A 26857-nucleotide genomic window follows, 5' to 3' on the forward strand; every position below is an offset into this window, starting at 1 on the left:
AACCAATAAATGAATAAATAAATAGACAAAAAGGGCCAGGCAATTATATGTTAGCATTTTTATTTTGGAAGAAGGTCAGCTAAGACTTCCTTTAACTTGTGGAAAGTATTATTTAACATTTGGACAGTCGCATGTTAGTTAGCTTTCGGGCCTGGTGATTTTATAAATGCTCTATGTTCTTGTGAATGGGTTTGATCTCAGTTCACAGGTACTAAAAGGATTAGGGTCACCGGTGAAGAGAGAAGGTTAGCCAGTTGCTACTCTAACTCTCTGAGCTTTTAGGTTTTCAGGCTTTTGAATCTCCAGTTTTAGTAGAACTATAGAAATTTAGTTAAAGCTGCCTGTAGTGGCAGCAACAGCCATTGTTTTGGGGGAACAGAATTCCCCCAGGCTAAGGCCTGACAGCCAGGCCACTAGGGTTTAAAGGGCAGCCTCTGTGAGGAAGGTAAAACAGCTCTGTTTTGTTTATTTCATTTATATTAAACGTGTTTTGTGGCTGGGTGTGGCGCACACCTTTAATCCCAACATTCCAGAGGCAGAGGCAGGTCGATCCCTATGAGTGCAAGGCCAGCCTGGTCTATAAATCGAGTTCCAGGACAGCTAGGACTTACACAGAGAAACCTTGTCTCAAAACAAACAAACAAAAAATCAAAACATGTTTTGATTCATTTGATAGGTTCCAAATTTAGTTTTGATGGTTGTTTTGAAAACACGCCTCTAACTTGTTTTAAAAGATTGATACATCAAAGAACAATTTAATCATAAGGCAGAATTTAATACTTGGCTTATGCAGGATTTCCTCTGTGAGTCAGAGGTCAGCAAACTGATCTAGCCACCAATTTGTGGCCCTGTTTTTGTAAAGTTCTATTGGAATGCACCCAAGCCTGTTTGTTTATGCCACCTGATGCGATTTTAGCAACTGTGTTTTGTAGTTGCAGAGTTGGATGGTTGCCCCTTATGGTCTACAAAGCCTAAAGGAAGTATTCTCTGGCCTTTATAGAAAGCATTTGTTGATTTCTGCACTAGGTAAATGCAGGAAAACCATACCCAGCTGAGTAGAGTTGCATAAAAATACATGCATAAACATGTATTTATGCCAAACATTTATCAGCTACCTTAGTTCACCATGTTAGGAGCCACACCTAATTGCATCTGTTAATAGTTTTCCATTCAATTTTCATAGCCTGCCTTCTACCATTTGACAATAATTCACAAGCTGCAACTACTTGTTTTGAGACAGTCTTACTCTCTAGAGCAAGGATGCCTGAACCTCACCTTGTAAAGTCTGTTCTTACCTTAAACTTGCCCTGATGCTTACGTTAGCTTCTTGTGAGTGCTAAGATTATTCATGTCCTAACATACTTGACTTATGAACTGCAGCTCTTCTGAAGTTCATTTCCACAAGCAAATTTCAGGTCTGTTTTCAAAGCATTTCTGGATCATGTGTAAATTGTGTAAAATTGCTATCATTTTGGGGCTGGAAAGATGACTCAGAGGTTAAGAGCATTGGCTACTCTTCAGAGGACCCAGGTTCAATTCCCAGTATGCACATGACAGCTCACAATTGTCTGTAACTCCAATTAGGCCTTCTTTGGACTTCTGCAGCATTGCTTAAGTGTAGTGTGTAGAGATACATATAAGCAAAACACCACATACATAAGATAAAGGAAAAAACTCTTGCTATTGTTCCTCCCTCCCTGTCCTTCCTTTCTTCCTTCATTCATTGAGATAGGGTCTCACTCTAGTCCATCCAGTCTATCTTCTTCATCACCTTTCCCTCCCAGTGCTAGGATTATAAGTCACCACATACAGTATTTTCTTTTCTTTTCTTTTCTTTTTTTTTGTTTTGATACAGGGTCTCACATGGCCAAGGCTAGCCTTGAATTTGTATGTAGTTGAGAATGGCTTTGAACACATTATTTTCTTTCTGCAGCTTCCCGAATGTCAGGATTACAGGTGTACACTAAGTATGCTTGACTCTGGTGGATGTTTTGAGTGTTGTGCTTTTTTTTGAGACAGGGTTTCTCTGTGTATTCCTGGCTGTCTGGAAACTCAGTGTGTAGACCAGGCTAGCCTCAAACTCAGAAATCTACCTGCCTCTACTTCTTGGGGTATGGGTTAAAAGTGTGCAAGTGTTGAGCTTCTAATCTCATTTTTTCCCTATGAGTTCTGATGTTGGTTGCACAAATTTGCATGGTCTTCTTGTTTTATTTTTTACTCTTGTGACAGGATCTCACTGTGTAATCCTTGCTGGCATTGAACTTGCTGTATCAATCAGGCTGGCCTCTAACAGCTCTGCCTGCCTCTGCCTCCCGAGGGCTGGGACTGAAGCCTTGTGACACACCTGGCAGTTGGATGGGAACTCTCTACTGGTACACAGGCAACTTATAACTGGCTACACCACTGAAGAAAACATCCTCTGGTTGTTGTTGGCATTATTAAGTAAGACAGGATATTTTGTGGACTAGGCTTGCCTCTAATTTGCTGTATATTAATAGTTCAAGCCTTTCAAGTTCTGGAATTATGAGAATGCATCACCACACCCTGCTTGCCCAGTGATTTTTATTTTGCATATGTATATTTATATCCGTGTGTCCGTCCCTGTGTGTGTACACATACACACGTTTGCACATGTTTGTGGAGGGCTGAGGTTGATGTTAGGTTTCTTACTCGATATCTCCCCACTGTGTTTATTGAGTCAGGGTCTCTTGTTGAACCTCGAGTTCTCAGATTCTGGCTACTCAAGGTAGCTAGTTTCCCTCAGAAATGTCCTATGTCTACCATGTGAATACTCGGATTACAAGCAGTTGCCACACCTGCTAAGCTTTTATGTGGATTCTGGAATCTGATCTCTGGTTCTCTCTTGTGCAGCAAATGCTTTATCCACTGAGGCTATTTCCTGGCTTTTATTAAAAACTTTTTTGTGTGTTTTATTTACTTTTCTGGCGAGTATAGGGGTACACATGTGGAGTTCAGAGAACAGCTTGTATGTATTGGGTCTGTCCTCCTATCCTGTGGGTCCTGGGCATTGAATGCTTGTCAGGCTTGGCAATAAGTTCGTTCCATCTTTATATGGATTCCAGGGACCAGGGATTAAACCATATGAAGCCATCTCAGTACCAGTACTTTTAGGAACTCACTTTCTCATATTATCGCTGATAATTATCACCAGAATTATACAATACGTTGAACAAAATGGATGAGTATTGTCCCACAGATTTCCATTGTGCTTCTACAAATCTCTTAGGATGTGCTCATCAAATTGCCACCTGAATAATTATGTTTAATATAATACCGACAGATTAGTGCTCCTGCCAGAACCTTTTTTCCCCAGTGGATGATGGTAACTAAAAAGACTCAAAAACCATTTATATGGTTATAATGGTCAGTGCTGAACTAAGTGAATGTCCAGTGCCCAACCTACGTGGGACTTGTATATCACTTTGTTTAAGTCTCAGAGATTATCACAGAGCCAGGGCAGAGAGAATGTAGGAACTAAGGGCTACAGATCCAGGTGGTGGTGGCTTACACCTTTAATCAAGGTGCTAGGGAATCACACACTTTAATCCCAGCACTAAAGAGGAATATAAGACAGGAAGCTACAGAGGCTCAGCTCTTTATCTGCAGTTGCCCAGCCTTGGTAGAGGTAAGAGTTTTCTAGTGGCTTGGCTGTTTTACTGTTCTGATCTTGAGCTTGAACCCCAATATCTGTCTCTGGGTTTTTAAATTATTCATGCTACATTTGGCACCCAACATTTGGTATGAATTCACACAAAAGCCACCAGCGCAGACCAGAACTGCACATGGAGCTCCTGCCCCATCTGGCTAGGTTTTTTTTCTTTTTCTTTTTTTTTTCAGGTAGCCTCTGAATGAGTTTGGGATTTTTCTGTTGTAGCCTTCAGGCAGCCTCCTAAAACACGTGCTTTTTCCAAACAGTCCCCTGTGTGTTTTTCAGTCCCTCCCTCCCTCTCTCCCTCCTCTCCCTCCTTCCCTCCCTCTCCTTCGCTCCCTCTCCTGTCTCTTTCCCCCTCCCCCTCTCCCGCCTCCCTCCCTCTCCCTCTCTTCCTCTCCTCACCATGGGTTGTGGGCTCTCCCTGAACCTCCTTCATGGGCTGCTACCAAACTGTGTAGCTGCCTTGAAATCCAGTCAGGCTTTTACTGTTCTACACAGCAGCAATAAGCCTCACATCTTTTTTTAAGATCTCTATCTATCTATCTATCTATCTATCTATCTATCTATCTATCTATCTATCTATCTATTATGTATGCAGTATTCTGCCTCCATGTATGCCTGCAGGCCAGAAGAGGGCACCAGATCTCATTACAGATGGTTGTGAGCCACCATGTGGTTGCTGGGAATTGAACTCAGGACTTCTGGAAAAGCAGCCAGTGCTCCAGCCCCTAAGCCTCACATCTTCATCAGCATAGATTTGGTAGACAATTGGGAATTATTAAAGTAAGAAATTAGATAAGAGAGGTTTCCCACATTAAAAATGGGAAAAACTAATATAATGTATGATAATATGCAAGATAGTTTGAAAATAGAATGATTAAATGAGAGAATATCTAATTTAGATGGGATTTATGTAATGTCAATGTCAATTTGTAAACATCAGTTTCTTTATCATTTTTGGCTTATCACTAAAAATGTTGGTTAATCTGGTTGTTTCCAGGTTCTGGCTATGACAAACAATGCTGCTATGAATATAGTTGAGCACATGTCCTTGTGGTACGATTGAGCATCCTTTGGGTATATACCCAAGAGTGGTATTACTGGGTCTTGAGGAAGGTTGTTTCCTAATTTTCTGAGAAATCGCCACACTGACATCCAAAGGGGTTGTACCAGCTTGCATTCCCACCAGCAATGCAGAAGTGTTCCCTTTTCCCCACAACCTCTCCTGCATAAGTTGCCATCAGTGTTTTTGATCTTGGCCATTCTTACAGGTGTAAGATGGAATCTCAGAGTTGTTTTGATTTGCATTTCTCTGAAGACTAAGGATGTTGTACATTTCCTTAAGTGTCTTTCAGCCATTTTAGATTCCTCTGTTGAGAGTTCTTTGTTTAGGACTGTACTCCATTTTTTTATTGGATTATGTGTTCTTTTGATGACCAATTTCTTGAGTTCTTCATATATTTTGGAGATCAGACCTCTGTCTTATGTGGTGAAGATATTTTCCCATTCTGTAGGCTGTCATTTTGTCTTGTTGATTGTGTCCTTTGTTTTACAGAAGCTTTTCAGTTTCAGGAGGTCCCATTTATTGTTTCTCTCAGTTTTATGCTTCTGGGGTTATATTTAGGAAGTAGTCTCCTGTGCCAGTGTGTTCAAGTGTACTTCCCACTTTCTCTATAAGTTTCAGTGTGGCTGGCTTTATGTTGATCCCTTTGGACTTCAGTTTTGTGCATGGTGATAGATATGGGTCTATTTTCATTCTTCTACATGTTGCTATTCAGTTATGCCAGCACCATTAGTTAAATATGCTTTCTTTTCCAATTGATATTTTTTGTTTCTTTGTCAAATCAGGTGTTCAAAGGTGTGTGGACTTTTGAAAATGCCAATTCTCTATGCCAAAGGATAATTGGGCTCTTAAAGGCAAGGTCAGCACCTGGGTGTTGCACAGAGAGCAGACCCTTTTGGTCTGTCCCAGCCGCCCAGCTAGCTTACACCTGAAATAATCACACAGAAACTGTATTCATTTAAACAGTACCTGGCCCATTAGCTCTAACTTCTTATTGGCTAATTCTTCCATCTTAATTTAACTCATTTCTGTTCATCTGTGTATTGCCACATGACTGTGACTTACTGGCAATATTCTAACCAGCGTCTGTCTCAGGCAGGAGATTCATGGCATCTGCCACTCTGCCCTTCTTCCCAGCATTCAGTTCTGTCTACTCCGTCTACCTAAGTTCTGTCCTATCAACTAGGCCAATGCAGTTTCTTTATTCAACCAATGAAAGCAACACATATATACCACCTGGAGGAATGGATCTGAGATACAATTAATATTGAATCTCATGACCATGATGATGCATGGATAGGAGAGGTGATTTCCAAAGGTTTGAGGAAAAATTGAGATATCAAATGTAATAATTATGCCAAACAAGGTCACCTTAAAAGGGATCGTGGACAGGGTATTTCTATAAACAATGTTTTTTCTCAGAATAATCTATTCAGAACACCCCTCCCTTCTGGATTATGCAGAAAGTGTGGCAAAGGCAGGCATTGGACTAATGAATGTAGGTCAACAAGGAATATTCATGGTAATCCTTTGTTGTCAGGAAACTCTGTGAAGGTGCTCTCACAGGCCTCTATGCCAAATCAGGTTCACTTCATTTCCTGCCATAGTAGAACTCCTTCCCAGCGCAATTAAAGAACTTCATTCCTACTATTGTAAGAAACCATACTGCTGTGGATAATAGAACAGCTATAGAAGAGAGAATAAAAATTCAGGAGAAACCACAAAGTGAGTATTTTGGCAAACTTCTATAAATGAATAAAGACCAAAATTAAAAATATGAATAAATGACATTGTCATTGAAGGTCTGGTAGACACAGGTCCAGATGTAACAATAATTTCATTAGAATCTTGGCATACAAATTGGACTCTTCATGATGTAAATGTTCAGTTTTTAGGGATCAGAACTTTATCTCAGGTAAATCAGAGTGTGAGATGTGTCGAATTATAGAGCCAGAAGGTCAAAGAAGAATATTAAAACCATATGTGGCTAACATAACAATGAATTTTTGGAGATATGATTTGTTATAGCAATGGAATATGTGGATTAACATTTCCCCAGTCTTAGAAACAAACCATAAATTAACATATGTTTCTGGGAAAAATGTTAGAAGGTTTTATAAAAAGTCACTGACCCTTCAGATTATACAAGAACAGAGTACAACAGCTGCTGACTTTCCAAAGGGACCAACACCCTTGCCACTAAAATCGTTGGCAGACAAAACTGTATGGAGTAAGCAATGGCCTTTAACAACAGAGAAACTACAGGCTTTAGAACAGCTGGTACAGGAACAACTAAATGCTCAGCATATTGAAGAATCAACCATCTCTTGGAATTATCTTGCACTTGTTAAAAAGAAATTTGGAAAATGGAGAATGATAACAGATTTAAGAGCTGTTAATAAGGTGATTCAGCCAATGGACTCTCTACAGTCTGGTGTTCCTTTGCCTTCTCTATTGCCTAAAGGATGGCCTCACTCACTATACATGTTACAGTAAAAGTAAAACGCCACAGGTCCCCAAGTGACAGCAGTGGTCCATGAACATGAGACCACAGCGGGCCACAGAGGCAGCTGGGCCCCAGGCAGGAAGCCCCCTAATGGCCATGAAGGGTCAGTGAGTCCTAGACAGGGAGCCTAGGCAGGGAGCCACATGGTGGGTGAGAAACTGAGATCAGCAAGTACCAGGCCAGGAGCTGTGTGGTGGGTGAGAGACTGAGAGGGATAGAATACGTGGAACCACAGCCACAGTATGTGAGAGACAGATGGATAGGCATGCCATGAAGAGTGAGCTTGGATATTTATTTATGAGGTGGGTTATGGAGGGGACGGGAAAAGGGGAAAGAGCAGAAAGAGGCAGAAAGAGAAATAACGAGAGAGAGAGAGAGAGAGAGAGAAGAAGAAGAAAGAGGAGGAGGAAGAGGAGGAGAAGGAGGAGGAGGAGGAGAAGGAGGAGGAGGAGGTAGAGCGGGGAGAAGTGGGGAAAAGGGAGTGAGGCAGAAGCTGCCTCTTTGAGAGAGAGACTAGCTCTCCCTGGTGGTGAAGTGGGGGGGGGGGAAGGGAGTGGGCGGGACTTGTCTCTTAAAGGAACAGGACAGACTTAATACCTTTATGAGAAAAAGAAAAATTTGCCTTCACAGTACCTACTTATAATAATTCTTAACTTGCTAAAAGATATCAATGCAAGGTTCTCTCAGAGTGTGATAATAGCCACACCCTATGCTAATATTTTGTACAGGAAATGATATGTAAGTAATTTCCTGAATGTATAGTTTTCTGTTACATGGATGACATTTTGCTATCTGATTCAGATGTAGATACTTTAGAAGGAATGTTTGAACAAGTAAATCAAGTTTTGCCTTATTGGGGATTACAAATTGCTCCTGAAAAGTACAAACAGGAGATTCTATTAATTATTTAGGCTATAAAATAGGTGTACAAAAAATTAGACCCCAAAAGGTACAAATTAGGAGAGATTGCAGATTCTTAATGACTTTCAAAGATTACTAGGAGACATTTCCCATTGATGGCCCACTATTGGGATAAAACCTGATGAAGTGATTAATTTAAACAAAACCTTAGATGGTAACAAGGACTTAAATAGTCCTAGAGAATTATGAACTGAAGCTGAGAGAGAATTGACTTTGATTCAAGAGAAATCCAGAAGGCATATGTGGATTGTGTGGATCTGAATCTTTTTTTTTGGAGCCTGTCCTGGAACTAGCTCTTGTAGACCAGGCTGGTCTCGAACTCACAGAGATCCGCCTGCCTCTGCCTCCCGAGTGCTGGGATTAAAGGCGTGCACCACCACCGCCCGGCCGTGGATCTAAATCTTAACTGCATTCTGGTCATATACATTCCCCCTATAGGAATTTTAATGTAGAGGGAAGATATTATCTTAGAATGGATCTTTTTACTACATAAATTGAGTAAAAAATTAATAACTTATGTGGAAAAGGTCTCTGAGTTAATTCTAAAAGGAAAATTGAGCTTCTAGTTTGATACGTTTTACATTAGATTGGACTTTTGTATATTGTATACAAATTTTGTATATTGACACAAATTTGAGATTAATTTTGTTAGAACATGCTGTACATACATTTCTACTCTTGTTCAAGATATTGTACCTATACAACTCATTTAGTAATGTAATGCAAATTTCTAGTCCTTGAGAATTATTACCAACTGTTTAAGATTATAACAAGGAAATGCAGGTTAGTAATTAGTCCCTCATTACAATCGAACTTGTAGTCACATTAGGTGTGCTTTCAAGGTCATACAGAGATAATAGTAAATAGGCAGGTCATTTTCAAACACCAGAAATTTGCATAATATGGCATTTAAGATGTTTTGATAACATGGGTTTTCTTTTTCTTTTTGTTATGACAATGAAGCATGTCTGCTCCTGGTAGCACCAATGTACTTCAGAGAGAATGGGACTCAAAGAAACTCCATATGGAATTTATTACTTTCTTTGTGGCAAAAGTATGCCACTGGGCTAGAAAGTACTCTTGCCTCAACTTCTGACAGTATGCTGTCCTAGTGGGACAAACAGGGCACAAAAGATAGTGACTGCCAAACCTTGCCCAGACACAGTGGCCCAGTCCTTCAAATACCCTGCTTCATAGAAAAGTCTGTCAGGTATTCTAGTCCTGTAGGCTGAAGATGGATGCCCCAATTTTGCAGAGGAACTTTGGGTGACTGTTGGGGCAGCCCTCTGTTTTGTCGTTTCTCATAATTTTTGGAAGTTGATTGCTCACACTTCCTGCTTACTCAGTTAATATTATTTCCTTCTTGGTTCTGTGGTGGAGTTGAAGACTAGATAGTTATAGTTTTCTTTGTTTTCCAGACGCAGAAAGCAAGTTATGATAGAAAGTAAATTAGGTACAAGACTTTGGACTTACCAAGATAGGATAGATATGGAGTATTTTCTTTGAATTTGTCAAATGCAAATGGAATAGGAATTGTTGATACATTTATTGCCTGCAAAAATTATATATGTAGTTATTGTACTATTGTGTATAGTTTTTATATTATTTATAGCCTTTTTATTTTACACAAAAAGAGGAAATATAGTGATATTTATGTTTTAATAAAACTTGCCTGAAGATTATGAGGTAAAAACTAAGCCACTGGAGGCCAGGCAGTGGTGTCACACACTTTTAATCCCAGGATTTGGGAGACAGAGTTTGATGGATCTCTGTGAGTTTAAATGCCATCCTGGGCTACACAAGAACAATGCAGAAACAGATCGAGGTGATAATGGCTCATACCCTTAATCCCAGTATGAAAGTGTCATGAAATTAATGTATAAGATCAACATACTGCATTAATATAAAACCTGTACTATATATTTTGGTTAGTAATTCAGCTCTCTAGTTGGAAAATGTTTTTGGCTTCATTATTTATCTGTAGATAAAACATTTACTTAATCAACTGGGTTTGGTTGCACATGCTTGTAACCCAAGCTCTTCGCTCATAGAAGATCAAGAGTTCATTCATAGTCAGTGTTTTGTTGGAGTTTTTCGGTGAGGTGGTGGTGACAGTGTCTCACTGTATCTTTGGCTGGCCTGGAGTTGGCTTTGTAGACTAGGCTGGCCTGGAACTCACAGAAATAACACCTGCCTCTGCATCCCAAGTGCTGAGATTAAAGGTGCATGGCACCATCTCTCCTGAATATTGTTGTTAATGAAATAGTTCAGTTTGAATGTGTGATATCATTCCATTTACTTAGCTTTCTTTAATTTCTGTCAGTAATGATATTAGTTTTCATCGTGCAGAGTTTGAACCTGATTAGATTTATTTCTATGTATTTATTTCTTAAAACTCTCATGTTATATTTTGTCTTAGGGATTCTGTTGCTGTGAAGAGAAAACATGACCATGGCAACTCTTATAAACAAAAACATTTAATTGTGGTGACTCATAGTTCAGAGGTTTAGCCCGTTATCTTCATGGCAGGAAGCAAGGCAGCATGAGGCAGACTTGTTTATAGAGAAGTTGCTGAGAGTTCTTACATCTTGACTTACAGGCAACAGGAAGTGGTCTGAAACCTCAAAGCCTGCCTCCATAGTGACATTTCCTCCAGCAAAGCCACACCTACTTCAAGAAAGCCACACCTCCTAATAGTGCCACTCACTTTCTGGGCCATTTTCTTTCATTATACATTTACTTTTTCATTTTGTGTTTATGTGTGTATGGAGTCACATGTCAGCACATGTACAGTGAACAGTGAACCGAGGACAATCTGCAGTAGTCTTCTAGCTTGTGGGACATTGACGATTGAAGTTAGGCCCTCATCTGCTTAGATGGCTCACTGGCCCTTTCTTTGAAGTAGGATAATAGCTGTGGGAACTAGGATTGGAACAGTTTGAAGGGTGACTGGGAAGTGAGGATAAGAGACACAGTATGTGTAGATTTAAGAAGTTTTGCCATATTCACATCTTCACATGTGAATTCCATCTGTTCTGGAGGCTGAGGCAAGAGGATCTGAGTTTAAGGGCAGCTGGGGTTAGCATAGTCAGACCTTGTTTTAAAACCCATGCATACACTCATATCTGAGTCTGACTACTCAGAAGAGTAGCTGTGAAGGGAAACACAGTGAAATAGGGCATATAGGGACTTGGGCAATGTGGGGTGAAGGCACCCTTTGACTTTCTCAGATTTACCAGTGTCAGTGCGAGGAGTTTGCATTTTAATTCTAAGTGCAGAAAGTCTGGTTGGGTCTTTTCCTTGCAGTGTAAGGGATGGAAGCCTGAGCCTTCTATCACCAGCCCAGAAAGCAAATTCCCTCATTTTTTGGAGACAGGGACAAGGCCCAGGCTAGCCTCGACCTTGCTCTGTAGCCATGATTGACTTTGAACTCCTCATTCTCTTGCTTTCGCCTCCTAAGTACTCAAACTATAGGTGTGATTAGCTTGTCTTGCTCCAGGAAGCCCTTTTGGCTGGGCAAGGTGGCTCACACCTGCGGTCCCAGCATCTGAGAGGCAAAGGCAGGTGGATCTCCCTAAGTTTAAGGCCAACCTGGTTTATTTACAGAGTGAGTTCCAGGACAGCCACTGCTGTTACACAGAGAAACCTTGTCTCAAAAAACAAACACAGAAAAGTAACCTACAATGCATGAAAAAGGGACCCCATTTTTATTGTAGCCACTTAGTGAAGGAAAACAAACCCACTGAGGCACTTCCTAATAGTAGTACTATTGTTGAGGTTTTGCTTGGTTTCTATTTTTCTTTTTAAAAGCAAACCAGAAATTTGAAATGGAAAAAAAATTGAGGTACTTTGGAAGTGGAAAATTTGTCTAGCATCTGAGGGAGATGGTGTATTTAATCCTAGCACTAAAAATAAAATAAAATAAATGTACACAGAAGCAGTTTGCCCAAGTTATCTGGTCTGTCTGCAGTTCATTTTCTCCTTTTACATTTTTCTAATTTAGCATTCAAATTTGTGTTCACATGCCACGATGCACATGTGGAGAAGACAACCTTGACTCGACTGCAGACACCTTCATTGCTGAGGCATCTTGGCCCTTGGGGTTTTCACTAGTTGTTAAATGGGCACAATGTAAAGCCGAGGTAATGCGCTGAAACAGCATACTGCATGCTGGTGCTCAGTGCTAGGTAAATGCTCATCATAGCAGTAGGAGGGCTGCTAATAGGAGCAGGGTATCCTTATGCCCTTCTGGAGCCCTGTGCAAGAGCTCTGGCTGCCTGTGCCTTGAACTGCTGTGTCCCTGGCAGTAGAAGGCCATGGGACCCCTGAGTAATAAATCATAATGAAATAGTGAAATGTTAAACTGTCGGGAAATCTATACCTGTAACCTCAGTGACTTGGATCACTGTGGTAGGAGGATCTCAAATTTGAGGCCAGCTTGGGAAATTTAGCTAGACCCTATCTCAAAGTAAGATGAAAAAGGATTAGGGTTGTGGCTTAATGCTAGAATGTTTGCCAAAACATTTCAGTCCCCAGTGTTGAAAAAAAAAAGTGTGTGGTTGGCGAGCACTAGACTTGAGATAACTTAAAGTCTTAGAAGTCTAAGCCTAAAGTAGGAAATTAACAAGGAGTCCAGATTTCAGCTCATTGGGTGTGGGCTTGCTGAGCAAGTCTGACCACCCAAATGTTGCTAAAATTCCTTCCTTAGAGGAGATAACAAACAAGTCTACTCCTCCTCCTCAGGTCCCAAGACAACCAAGCGCATTCCTCCAGAGTTTACTTGGGAAACAGTATGTTTATTGGGCTTACTTCGAGAGCATAGGTTGAGGGGTTACTTACAGGACTGTGGGTGCACTCCCAGGAAAGGTTGCACTGAGAAGTGTTTGCCCTACAGAGATGATAGCATCCCCTTGCCACAGAAATGGTGGAATCACATGCCTAGCCTTCTCAGATGTATATATTTAAGCCGCTCCAAGAGGCTATGTGCAATTAGGACAGAATTGCATATCTAAAACTCAGGTGAAAGTCTCAGGATCCTCCCTCCACATTCCTGTGTTGCCATTACAGTTAGGTGTCACCAGTCCCGACTTTATGCAGTGCCAGGGGTGGAGCCTAGGGCCTGGTGCAAGGTTCTAATGGTAAGCATTTGCCCCCAGCCCTGTTTTTGTTTTTGTTTTTTTCTAGATAGGATCTCACAACACCTCAACTGGTCTGGAGCTCACCAGGTAATCCTGCTTGTCTTGAACTTTTAGCTATCCTCCTGTTTCTGTCTCTCAAGTGCTGGGATTTTCTATTTCTTTTAAACACAAATTTTTTCAGCAGGTATTTTTGTGTTTGTGTACGTGTATGAGCATGTGTGTGTATGTGTATGAGCATGTGTGTGTATGTGTATGAGCATGTGTGTGCCGCAGTGAGTGTGTGGAGGTCAGAGGACAGTTTGTAGAAGTCTATTCTCCTTCCACCATTTGGGGTCCCAGGAACAAACTCAGGTTGTTAGGCTTGGCATTAGGCACCTTTACCTATCTCACCTCTTCTTTTTTTTCCTTTTAAAAAATGGAGTTGTGGGTCATCTTTGCTTAGGCCATGCTAATCTTCCCTGCATTGTTCCAGTTTCAGCATATATAATGGCTGCCAGAGTGAGCATTGAAGAAACGTTTTTACATTTACTTGTGTGTTTGTGTGTGTGATTCATGATGTGTTTGTGGAGGTCAGAGGACAACTTGCAGGAGTCCGTTTTCTCCTTTCAGTATGCCATTCCTGGGGATAGTCAGGCTTGGTGGCATGTACCTTTAGCTATTGAGCTAGCTTGCTGGCCTTGAGGAAGTTGTATGTGTGTGTATATATAATTTATTTATTTATTTGAAAAAAATCTGTATAGCTATTTTGCTTGCATGTATGTCTTGCACTACATGTGTGCCTGGTGCCTACGGAGGCTAGAAGATGGTATTGGATCCCTGGAAACGGGAGTCAGGTAGTTATAAGCCACCACTGGGTGCTGGGAACCAAACCTGGGTCCTCTGGAAGTGCACCAAGTGCTTTTAACTGCTGAGTCATCTCTCCAGCCCCAGGAAGTAAAACTTTTAGTTACATTCTTTTAAAGCAGTGGTATGAAACAGTTACAGTTTGTAGATGAAAAAGTAAGTTGAAAGAAATAGGAGGGATAAAAAAAATGATAGAAAACATTAAAAATCAATATATGGCCATATCTTTTTGTTGTTGTTGTTGTTGGGTTTTGTTTTGTTTTGTTTTTAGAGACAGGGTTTTTCTGTATTGCTTTGAAGCATGTCGTGGAACTCGTTTTGTAGTGCTCTGGAATTCACAGAGATCTGCTTGCCTCTGCCTTCCGAGTGCTGGGATTAAAGGCATGCACCACCACAGCCCAGCAATGGCCAGGTCTTTGTAAATCACGTTAGTGTACCATTTCTTGTTACCCATTTCAAGACAGTTTATAGAAAAATTAATCCTTGCATTACAATTTGCTCTTCTTATTTTTGCCATTTGACTCTTCACCTTTCTCTTTTGTTGTAAAAATGATGAATTTTGATGGATGTTTAAAGGAGAAAGAAAAGGTTTTTATGTCCCTAACCCTGAGCTTTTTAATGTGTTTATTTTTTTATCATACATGCACTGGAAACAACCAACATAGGTGCTGGGCATGGTGACCCATGTCTGCAGTGTAATCTCAGCATTCTTGAAATTGTGGCAAGAGGAATTTGAGTTCTTGTCTAGCCTGGGGAACTAAGTATGACCTTGTCTTGAAATCACCAAGGCGCACCGATTAAAAAAGAAAGAAACTGGCTGGCAGGGGTGTGGAGTAGGGGATGAGGGGGTGATCCCTGAGAGATGTCTCAGTTGGTTAAGAGACCTGTTGCCAAGCTCAAGGACCTGAGTTCCATACCCAGGACTGATATGGTGGAAGGAGAGAACCCCTACAAGTTGCCTTCTGATCTCCACATTCATGGAGACACACATACAATAAATGTAAAAAAAAAAGGACCAAAATATGTGTATTAAACCAAGAAACTGTGCTGACACGAGATGCTTTAGTGAGTAAAGGTACTTGCTTTGCCAGCCTTGTGATCCGAATTCAGTCCCTAGAGCCCATGTAAAGGTAGGAGAGAACTAATTCCATAACTTGTCCTTTGACCTCCACACATGCATTATATACACAAGCATACACAGGACTAATAATATATAAGCCAATAAATTATAAGAAACGTCACTGACTTGTTACTGTAAACAGTCTCCAGACATTTTCACAGGTATTCTGGAGCAAACATTGTTCCCATTGGAACTGGTACTGGTTAGAGCAGTGTTTTTATTTTTCATGTGTCCATGGTTCTTTTAATTATAGGTAGGGCAAGTGCATATTCATAACCTTTCATTAAATTTCAGTCAGTTCTTCACTCATTTGTTGTTGCTCTCACATTTTTCTGCTTATTTATTTATTTGTTTGCTTGGTTTTTCAAGACAAGGTTTTGTGTGTAGCTTTGGAGCCTGTCCTGGAACTCGCTCTGTAGACCAAGCTGGCCTTGAACTCACAGAGATTCGCCTGCCTCTGGGATTAAAGGCCTGCACCACCGCCTCAGGGCCTAACATTTTTTTTTTGAGACACACTCATTGACTGGACTTGGCCCTCTTGGAACTTTCTCTGTGCACCAGGTTCGGCTTGAATTTGCAGCAGTCCTCCTTAGTCTTCCCAAGTGCTGAGATTACGTGCGTGAGCCACCACAGTTGGCCATCTTGACCTTTATTTTATTTTTGGTTTTTTGAGACAGGGTTTCTCTGTGTGACAGTTCTGGCTGTCCTGGAACTAGCTCTTGTAGACCAGGCTGGCCTCAAGCCCACAAAGTTATGCCTGCCTCTGCCTCCTGAGTGCTGGGATTAAAGGTGTGCACCACCATGCCTGGTCACAAAGAACTTTTTTTTTTTTTTTTTTTTTTTGGTTTTTCGAGACAGGGTTTCTCTGTGGTTTTGGAGCCTGTCCTGGAACTAGCTCTTGTAGACCAGGCTGGTCTCGAACTCACAGAGATCCGCCTGCCTCTGCCTCCCTAGTGCTGGGATTAAAGGCGTGTGCCACCACCGCCCGGCTACAAAGAACTTTTTTAAAATAACTTAAATTATATTTATTTGTGCATGAGGATGTATGTACACATGCTTTACTGCATGTGTGGAGATATAAAGCAGCTTGTGGGGTTCTTTCTCTGTCGATACCACATGAGTCCTGGAGATTGACTTTAAGTAATTAAGCTTGGTGGTAAGCACCTGTCAGAACTATCTCACTGGCCCTTTTAATTGTTTTCGTTATTGCTTGCTTTAGAGTTACAGGATATATTTATAACTAGCATTGTTCTTTGATTAGTGGGGAATAGGGTTTTGTTAATACATTCATTCTAAATGTTATTATTTTCTGTCTTTTACAGGATGGTAGGTCCCATACAGAGGTGGGCAAGGAACAGAATCTTTAGAGGGTGTATAGACATAGCCAAAGATGGATATTCTTTTTTTAAAAAAAGATTTTTTATTTTTGTGTGCATTAGCATTTTACCAGTTTATATAAGTCTGTTGTCCTTTTTTTTTTTTTTTTTGGTTTTTCGAGACAGGGTTTCTAGAAACTGTGGCTTTGGAGCCTGTCCTGGAACTAGCTCTGTAGACCAGGGTGGTCTCGAACTCACAGAGATCCACCTGCCTCTGCCTCCCGAGTGCTGGGATTAAAGGCATGCTCCACCATTGCACGCAAATCTTTTTAAGATTGTTGCTGCCTTTTAAGCCTTGGCTGTTGGAATCAGCAACTGCCACTCTGCCGCCACCAGCAGGGATTAGGCCTCTGGGCTGCAGCCTGAGGGAATTCTGTTTTCTCAGACACAGATTCTTTCAAAGCTAAAAAGGGAACTTTACTAAATCTCTGACCCTCTAAAGAATTAAAGATACCAGATTTGAGGTGGAATTTTACTCCTCAGGGAGGCTGAATAGCAAATTGCTGGCCTCCTCTTCTCCCGTTGAAGCCCTCAAGCTTTTCCTTGCCCCTCCTTGAAAACCCTTCTCCACCGGGCTCCTTCCTACTACTTCCTGTCAGCAAGTTGCCGATGCAGCTTCCTGACCACAGGAGAATTTTATTTAATGAAGCATGTTTGTCTCATTAAATGTTCTGGAACATAAACAAATGTAACACACCTTAAAATAATATTCTGCAACATATGTCTGTGTAAGGGCACTAGATCTGCAGACAGTTTTGAGCTACTGTGCAAGTGCTAGGAATTGAACCCGGGTCCTCTGGAGGATCAACCAGTGCACTTAACCACTGAGCCATCTCTTCTCTTCAGTCCTCACTGCCAGTTAAATTGTAACAAGGCCTGGACCTGCAGCATTCCAGCCTCTGAGTCACTGAAGTTCTAATCAGTCAGTATTTGTAACACACAGCTTCTGCCCAGAAATTTTGTTTGTTTTTTTAAGTCTTTTGGTACAGGATTTCTTTGTGGAGCCTTAGCTGTTCTGGAACTCTCTCTGTAGACTGTGCTGGCCCTGAATTCAGAGATCCCTTGCCTCTGCCTCCCCAGTGCTGGGATTAAAGGTGTTCACTCCCACTGCCTGACTAGACATTCTTGTATGTACTGCTAATATTACCTTTCTCATCTTGCATTTTGCTAACTCTTCAGTACGGTATTTGTTTTAGTAATAGTTACTTTATATTTTCAGTCTGATAATTTCAAATTCTTCATCAGATCTGAGTTGGTCTTGATACTTAATTTTTGTCTCTTTTTGACTGTGGTTTTGTTTGTTTTTGCCCTGTGGGAGGCCTTGTTTTTGTTATTGGAATCTAGGCATGCTTTATCTAATAACAGAAACTGAGGTAACCCTCAGTATTTTAGTATGAGATTTTGTCTTTTTTGGGTACCAAAAAAGTTTGAGGTGATCAAACTCAGCCTCCTTTGCTGCAGGCTTAAATCTCATTTTTCCTCCTCCTTTACCTCCTTCACCTCCTGCTCGGCAGCAAACCCGAACCTTGTATACGCTAAGCAAGCACTGTACCACATTCCCAGACTTAAAGCTTCTTCTATTGTCTTTTTTTTTTTAAAAAAAAAACTTTCTATTTTTTATTTTCCTATGAATTCTTCCCTAAACAATGCCTTATCTTGGTGCTATCTTAGTTTTAATTCACCGTTATTATGCTAGAGTCTCCTTGATGTAATAGTAGGGAGTTAGGGAGTCCTTTACAATTAAATCTATTGTTTCTTTTGAAATAGGATCTCTCTCTGTAGCCCAGACTGGACTGAAACTCTTGTCAATCCTCCTTTCTTGTCTTGGAAATGCTGGGACTATAGTGTGAGCTGAAATCTCTGATTTTTAGTGCTGTCCCCAGTTTCTGATTTATTTTGTCTATTATTTTAAAAATGATCTGTATAGGTGTTTTGCCTGTGAGTATGTCTATGTGCCATGTGTACCTATTGCTTGAAGAGGTCAGGCATGGGCAGTGGATCCCTGCAACTGACTGAAGTTACAGACTGTTGTGAGCTGCTATGTAGATGCTGGGAACTAAATGAGAGTCCTCTCGGAGTAGCCAGTGCTCTTAATTCTGAGTGGTTTCTCCAGCCCAGGTTTCTGATTTTGACCTTCAAAAATAATTTCCTGAGTTTTATATCCACTAAGGTAACACAGGAAGGCAAGAAATGTCTAGGGTTATTTTATTGCCTTTTCTCCAAAAGGATAGATAATTCTCTGGGCATATTTTGATATGGTTACTTTCTCCTGTTCTTGCTCAAAGATCAGTTTTCAGATCTTTCCAGTGAGATCTTTCTAAAATCCTGGAAGTAAAAATACAGGTGTTCTATAAGACTTAGGCTACAGTGATTCTTTTATTTTACATTGCTTGCATATATGTCTTTGTGAGTGTGTCAGATTCTCTAGAGCTGGAGTTACAGTTTCAAGCTGCCATGTGACTGCTGGGAATTGAACCCAGGTCCTCTGGAAGAACAGCCAAGACACTTGACTGCTGAGCTATCTCTCCAGCCCTGCCACAGGCCTGAAGTTTTGTAACTCTTCACTCAATCGGTCCTTGGCTTCCAGCAGCTTGTCCGAGAGAGACTGTTAAAATACCCGGTTTCAGGTAAACAATGGCTTTTTGTATTTGTTTGTCTCTAGGGTTTTTGTGGTGTGTGTGAGTGTGCCTTGCTTTGCCTTGGACCTGAGATCTGATAGATTTAAGATAAGCTAATAATTCCGTTTGTCCAGTTTTTCCCCTTCACTCTTCCTCAAATGAATTAGAACCTACTCTTCACAAAAGACTAAGCACTGAAAAGTGCTCCACCAGCATTTCAAAACAAGAGTGCCAAAAATAAAGCAACATTTTACATAGAGCAGTAGATAATAATAGAGCAAAAAGATAATCTTTATTTTTATTATTATTAACTCATTGTTGGAGTGTTCTCAGTGACAAAGGCCATGCTTAATTTAATGTGTTACATAAGGTCAAGCTCCAGCTCAAAATAGCCAGAGCATACAAAGTTCCTAAATGGCAGCACATAGGCCCAGTTCCAAGGAATCCAAACGCCCCCTTATGTTCTCTTCCAGTACTAGGCACACACCTGGTGCAGACATACATACAGGCAAACACTTAGAGATTCTAGTTCTTTTTGTTTTGTTTTGTGTTTTGTTTTTCAAGACAGGGCTTCTCTGTGTAGCTTATGCTGGCCTTGAACTCACAGAGATCTGCCTGGCTCTACCTCCTGAGTGCTGGGATTAAAGGTGTGCACCACCACCAGCTTCTAATTTATTCTTTTTGTGGTGCTGAGGATTAAACGTGGGGCATCACACAGAAGCTCTTCATAAGCTGGGTTTCATCCCCAGTGCAGGAATTAGATGATTTTTTTTATTGTTAGAACCTCATCTTGTTATCACTGTATTTATTGCACAGTAGCCTTGGGATGAAAAATAAAGCTAGAGACTTATTATGTGTTCATAAATATTAAAATCAAAAAGTCTGGAGAGCTGGCTCACAAGTTAAGAGCACTTCCTTTCCTGTTCTTGTAAAGGACCCAAGTTTGGCTCTCAGCATACACATAGCAGCTTACCACCATCTAAAACTCCAGTTCTAGGCATCCAACACCTTCTGGCTTCTCTGGGCATCAGGCATGTACATTTTAGACAAAACACTTGTGTGTGTTTGTGTATATATAATAGAAATACATAAAACAAAAATTTAAAAATCTGAGAATTTAAAGAAGGTGTTAGTAAAGACAATAGAAAACAATTAAAAATTTGGAAATAAAGTAGGCATGGCAGTGCCAGTGATAATCCTATAACTCAGTTGGTGGGGACAGGGTTCTTGGTTGCATTCACCTACACAGTTGAGTTTGAGACCACTCCGGGGTACACAAACTCTGTCTCCAATGGTGATGACAGTTACCACCACCATCACCATAAAATAAAACAAACTCACACACATTTTGGAAACAGTATGCTGTATTAAACAGCTGTGTGCTTGCCTTACTGTATCTTTAGTCTTTTAAAGTATTTAGTTTTGAGTATTATCTATTAGAATAAACTGTTTTTTACTCTTTAAGAAAATATTTTTGTGAGCTTAGTGGATTGAGCCCGGGGCCTTGCTTGTGTTAGGCATGCACTCTAACACTGACCTACATCCCCAGCCCTGTTACTCATTAGCTTTTATTAGTAAGTCTTTTGAGTTTCCCTAAAGAATGCATGATAGGATTGGATTTGATTAGAGTTGCACATCTTGATTCTATATTAGTAGTTAAAAGTGGAAACTATGATTCTCTTACTACATTTTGCAAGTAAGTGTCTCTCTGAGTATTACTTTCCTGTAATATGATTCTTTTTTAAGGGAGCTGGAGAGATGGATCAGTGGTTAAGAACACTGGCTGTTCTTCCAGAGGACCAGGATTCAATTCCCAGCATCCATACAGCAGCTCACAACTGTCTTGTAGTTACAGTTCTAAGGGATCCGACACTCTCACACAGTCATGCAGGCAGGCAAAAACACCAATGCATATAAAATAAAAATAAATCATTTAGAAAAAATTTTTGTTAAAAATTTTTTGTTTGTTTTTATGTATGAGTGCTAGGCACCAGTTTACTTGAAGGGTGCATTGGATCCTATTATAGATGTTTGTGAGCTACCACGTTGTTGCTGGGAATTGAACTCAGGACTTCTGAAGAGCAGTCAGTGCTCTTAACTGCTGAGCCACCTCACCAGCCCTGACTCTTTTGATTTTTAAATCTGGTCACTATGTATAAAATACACATTGCAATTTACTGAAATTTGGCATGCTTGTTAAAAAGTTCTCCAACATTTACTATCCCCCCACGCTCGGATTTCTTTGTAGTCTTGATTGCCCTGGAACTAGCTCTGCAAACTAGGCTGGTCTCGAACTTGGAGTGTTGGAATTAAATGTGTACATTGTCACTACCAACTCTACCAGACAAGCACTTACTTTTTTTTTTGAGACAGGATTTCTCTGTTTCATAGTTTTGGCATCTGCTTTGTAGAACAGACCAATCTCAAACTCAAAGAGATCCTCCTGCCTCTGCCACCTAAGTGCTGAGATTAAAGGCATGTTGCCACCACTGCCTGGCTACCATTTTCTCTTAACAGCTGTTTTTCCAGTGGTTGGTATTCAGTGGTTTGGCAAAAATCTGCATGGACTTTTGCCTTATTTAGTAGTAAAATTAAAGCATAAAATCTACAGATGGGCATATGTGTGGCCGGAGAAATGGCTCGATGGTTAAGAGGACACAGATTCACTTTCTAGCACCCACATGCAGCTTATAGCTTGTAACTCCAGTTCCAAAGTTTTTGATGCCTCTTCTGATCTTCATGAGCTACTGAATGCTTACACATAAAGTAAATATATTTTTGAAAATTACAGACAGCCTGGAGTGATGGCTTTGTGATTAGGAGCACTTGTTTCTCTTGCAGAGGGCCCAGGTTGTAGTTCCAGTACCCACATGGTGACTCACAACTATCCAGAACTCCAGTTCCAGGGGATCAGTGACCCTTATTTGATCTCCTTGGGCATGGCATGTAATAAATCTAATTAAAAATTGACAGATTCTTGGACCTTATTTTCTGTATTTGCACAGTTAGTACTTGACAGCCTTGAAAAGAATATTTTTATGATACTTGGATGGGGCATTCCTTAGGAGTTTTTTTTTCCTTAGGAGTTTTTTAAAACACTTCTATGCTGGCGACCTTTTCATTGAAAAGTTTCTTTGGGCTCATGGCTTCAGAGTTTTCAGTTTGTTGGGATGGTGAGGGTGTATGGCAGCAAAGCAGCTCCAGAAGCAGAAAGTACTTTTGCTTTTATTCCTTCCTTCCCTCCCTCCCTCCCTCCCTCCCTCCCTCCCCTTTGTCTCCCCTCTCCCTCCCTCCATCTCCCTCTGTCTCCCTCCCCCCTCCCCTTCCCCCTTCACAGGGGTTCTCTGCAGCTTTGGAACCTGTTCTGGAACTAGCTATTGTAGCTTTGGAACCTGTTCTGGAACTAGCTCTTGTAGACCAGGCTGGCCTTGAACTCACAGGGATCTGCCTGCCTCTGCTTTCTGAGTGTTTTGTTTAACCACCACTGCTCTGTCTTCATTTTATTTTCTTAAATATCACCTTATTTATTTACTAACTTGTTTGTTTGGGTGTAGGAATTCTCTGGACCAGGCCAGTCTTGAATTCTGAAGTGATCGAATCAAAGGCCTGTACCACCGCCACCTAGGGGCACTCATTTTAAAATGTCCATTTATTATATTTAGGTCTTCAACATCTGGACTGGCCTGAGCACATTCTGAGTCATGGTTCACTTTGTTAATCCTCTCTTTGCACTTACTTTATACATACTCAGAAATGTGCTTTGCTAATCTTCAAGGCACTTCTCAACCCAGTAATAGTTGACGAGTAAGATCAGCTGTGCCAAATCCAGTGAGTATTGAATTTTAAATAAAGCAAGGCATGAATGTATTTGATTAGTGAAAAGCTGGTTGTCAGTTAATGTTTAAAGTGAGATTATGGGAATGGACAAATGAAATCGCTGTTTTTATCTAGACACGATGATCTTGAAACTAGAAACACATGTAGATGTGATTAATTTCCTTTTTTTGTGAGGGTGGTGGTTTGAGACAGGTATTGTAATATAGCTCAGGTTGGCTTCAGACTCACACTGCAGAGCTAGGATCACAGTCTTGTGTTATTGTACTGCATTGTCACATCTGCTCACCTTTTCTGGTGTATATTCCTGAGTGGTAGGTATTAGATCATCATAAAAAATTTGGGGAAATATGTTCAATGATGCTTTCTGCTTGCTTATTTATTTATTTATTATGTATACAATATTCTGTCTGCATGTATGCCTGCAGGCCAGAAGAAGACACCAGATCTCATTACAGATGGTTGTGAGCCACCATGTGGTTGCTGGGAATTGAACTCAGGACCTTTGGAAGAGCAGGCAATGCTCTTAACCACTGAGCCATCTCTCCAGTCCCCGATGCTTTCTCCTTTTATCTTAGTTTCAGAATTATATATAATCTTTTAAAAGAAAATTAGGTGAGTTAAAGAAGGCAATAAAATTTTCCCAGCAATGAAAGCTGTGCATTCATTTTAACATAAGCAGGTAGAAGGAGAAATATTACTCGTTATCCTCCCCATTTACTTTTAATTTTTTTTTTTTACTTCTTACTATGGATGTGGGTGTGCCTGACATAGTGCACATATGCAGAGGTAAAAAAAAAAAAAACCCTACCATGTAGAGTTGGTTTTCTTTTTCTTTTCTTTCTTTTTTTTTCGAGACAGCTTTGGCTGTCTTGGAACTTGCTTTGTAGACCAGGCTGGCCCTGAACTCATAAGATCTGCCTGCCTTCCAAGTGTTAGTATTAAAAGGCATGTGCCTCCATGCTGGAACATTCTAATAGTTCTTGATTCCTAATAATAAGGAACACAATAAGAGCTTGGAAGAGTTGCTTTCTGAAAGTAGACCCCCCCCTCCCAAAGAAAATTAAGGGAGCAGATGCAGAAGTTAAGTCATATAGAGCTGGGTTTGGTGGCACATATCTTTAATCCCAGCACTTGGGAGACATAGGAAAACAAATCTCTAAGTTGGAGATCAGCCTGGGGTACAGAGCTAGTTCCATGATAGTTAGGGCTACATAGAGAAACCCCACCTCAAAAAACCAAACCAACCAAAAAAGTCACAAAGCAGGTACATTGTCACATCTTAATGGCACTACACTACCATCCTTTACAGGACTGTTTCACATTGCTTAAATGCCAGATTCAGTTTTAGTCCTCTGTATAAAGTGCTTGATAATTATTCATGTTTATTTGAAATGAAAGCTGTTAATACCTTTCTATGACACAAACTGCACACCAGGAAGACCATGACACCATAAAACAAGGAATGGAGTTCTTCCAAAGCTACAGTGGGAAAGAATATGTGCAGCTGATTCCTATAGGAAATCCAGGCAAAAAAGAATGGAGATGTGTAAATAGGATTCTTGAAGGGAAAAAGGTTGACAATGCTAAATGCATCACACGTTCAGTCTTTCTGTTGATGCACTGTGTAGCATCTATAGTGTTGTCTCTAAGTGACTGCATGGTGAGGTTGCTGTATTTGTAGGAATTTTTATTTGGAAAATTAAGTTTAGGAATGATTTCATCAAAAGCCATTTTAGTGGGGTGGCAGTGGCTCATGCCTTTAATCCCACCACAATAATCCCAATGACAAGAGTAAAATACAAAAAGTGAAGTTAGCTTGAGATAGACTTAGGTTGGGGGTGTCTCCCTTATGTCTCTTTGTATCTTTCTCTGGCTTGAAACTTTTTAGATCCGATTGGTTTCCTTCTCAGAGATCCACCCGCTTCTGTCTCCCAAGTGCTGGGATTGAAAGTGTTTGATCCCTTGAAATTGGAATGGTTATAAGTTGCCTCAGATGTATACTGGAAACTGAATTTCAGTCCTTGGCAAGATGAGTAAGTGCCCTTAAATGACTGAGTCATTTCTCCAGCCTCTGTCTTGTTTTTAATCAGTTCCAACTTTTAATCAAGAGGTTTGGGCTTCTTTTCCATTATTGATGGCTTTCTAGGTGAACCTATGACTTTTGAGTACATTTTTCCCCATGTTGTATTTTTATTTGTGTGTGTGTGCATGCACATATGTGTCTATGTGTTCACAAGAATGCAGATGCCCTCAGAGGACAGAAGGGGTTACCAGATCCCTTGGACCTAGAAACACAAGCATCTGTGAGCCACCTGCAGGATTTTAGGAACTAAATTCTTGAGTCCTCTGCAAAAAATAAGTAGAGATACACACTTTTAAATCACTGACCCAGATCTCCAGCCCCAACTATATTCCAATGAGAGCAGGCTGTGCTTCTCCTGGTTGGATATTTTGGTGCTGTGATTGATTACAAGCCTCGTGAATGTGGTCATGTGGTTAAATTCTGAAATAGGACAGGCACTGATCCAAATCTCTGAAAAATCTCCTTGAGCATCTAGTCTTAAACCCACAATCCTATCACTTTAATTTTGTTATGATCATGGTGTGTTTGCCTAATTTATAGTAAACAGCAGAAAGGCAGGTTTTGTTTTATGTAAACATTGATATTTTAAACGTTATAGAACATGTGATGAAGAGGTCAAATAAGAATACTATTTTAGGGGTTGGAGAGATGGCTCAGAAGCTAAAAGCATTGACTTCTCTTCTAAAGGTCCTGAGTTCAATTCCCAGTACCCACATGACAGCTAACAATCTGATCTTGTCTTCTAGTTTGCAGGCGTATTTTCAGAAAAAGGACCTGTATACATTATAAAAAAGAAATACTCGTTTAGCCAGGTGGTGGCGGCTCACTCCTTTAATCCTTGCATTCAGAAGACAGAGGCAGGCAGATCTCTTGTTCAAGGCCAACCTGGTCTACAAAGTAAGAGTACAGCCAGGACTATGCAGAGAGACCCAAAAGTTCATTTGTGTTTTTTGGGCCTGCTACTTAAATGTTTATTTTTTAAGAAGATTTCTTTATAGCCAGGTGGTGGTGGTACACACCTTTAATCCCAGCACTCAGGCAGAGGTGGGTGGATTGCTGTGAATTCAAGGCCAGCCTGGTTTACAGAGTGAGTTCCAGGCAGCTAGAGAGAGATACACAGAGAAATCCTGCTTCAAAAAAAAAAAAAACCCAAAAAAGAGTATTTATGTATGAGTGCTCTATGTGCTTGTATGTCTTTATTCCAGAAGAGGGCATCAGTCCCACTATAGATGGTTATGTACCATCACATGGTTGCTGAGAATTGAACTCAGGACCTCTGGAAGAGCAGCCAATGCTGAGCCATCTCTCCAGCCCAAATATTTATTTTTTATGTAAATTTTCATGCTGGTTTGTACCTTAAGTTTTGGTTGTGGATTTTTTTGGAATGTATGCATGTTTTTATTTCTTAATTACTTGAAAATTAAAAACATTAAGTGTTTAAATAAACTCATTGCTTTGCAATCTAGCTCTAGGAATTTATTTCTTATTTTTGAGCACATGGTTTCATGTATCCCAGCCTGGTCTTAAACTCACCATGTAACCAAGAATGACATTGGTCTTGCTTCTTCTGAGTGTACTACTATATCCAGTTTTATGGTTTTATATGGTACTAGGTGCTGTGAGATAATGCTCTTGTACACCATAAAGATTTGTTACTCATATTGGTTTAATAAAATGCT

At 40.4% G+C, this 26857-nt stretch overlaps 1 protein-coding gene across 35 annotated transcripts in view; it reads left to right on the forward strand.

The window, feature by feature from the left end:
* The window catches only part of Atrx (ATRX chromatin remodeler), a 156418-nt gene that overhangs the window by 12072 nt on the left and 117489 nt on the right, over positions 1–26857 (forward strand). For 12 of the 35 annotated variants that reach the window (XM_075957921.1, XM_075957935.1, XM_075957913.1 and 9 more), the window contains exons 2-3: positions 13348–13388; positions 19052–19267. The exons of 17 other annotated variants lie outside the window; for them this stretch is intronic. The gene's annotated coding sequence lies outside the window, so the exon portion shown is untranslated. The remainder of the gene's footprint in view (positions 1–13347; positions 13389–19051; positions 19268–26857) is intronic. 6 more of the 35 variants (XM_075957916.1, XM_075957918.1, XM_075957933.1 and 3 more) reach the window with 2 other exon arrangements.

This window comes from Microtus pennsylvanicus, chromosome X (assembly GCF_037038515.1).
Source record: "Microtus pennsylvanicus isolate mMicPen1 chromosome X, mMicPen1.hap1, whole genome shotgun sequence".
NCBI classification, from domain to species: Eukaryota; Metazoa; Chordata; class Mammalia; order Rodentia; family Cricetidae; genus Microtus; species Microtus pennsylvanicus.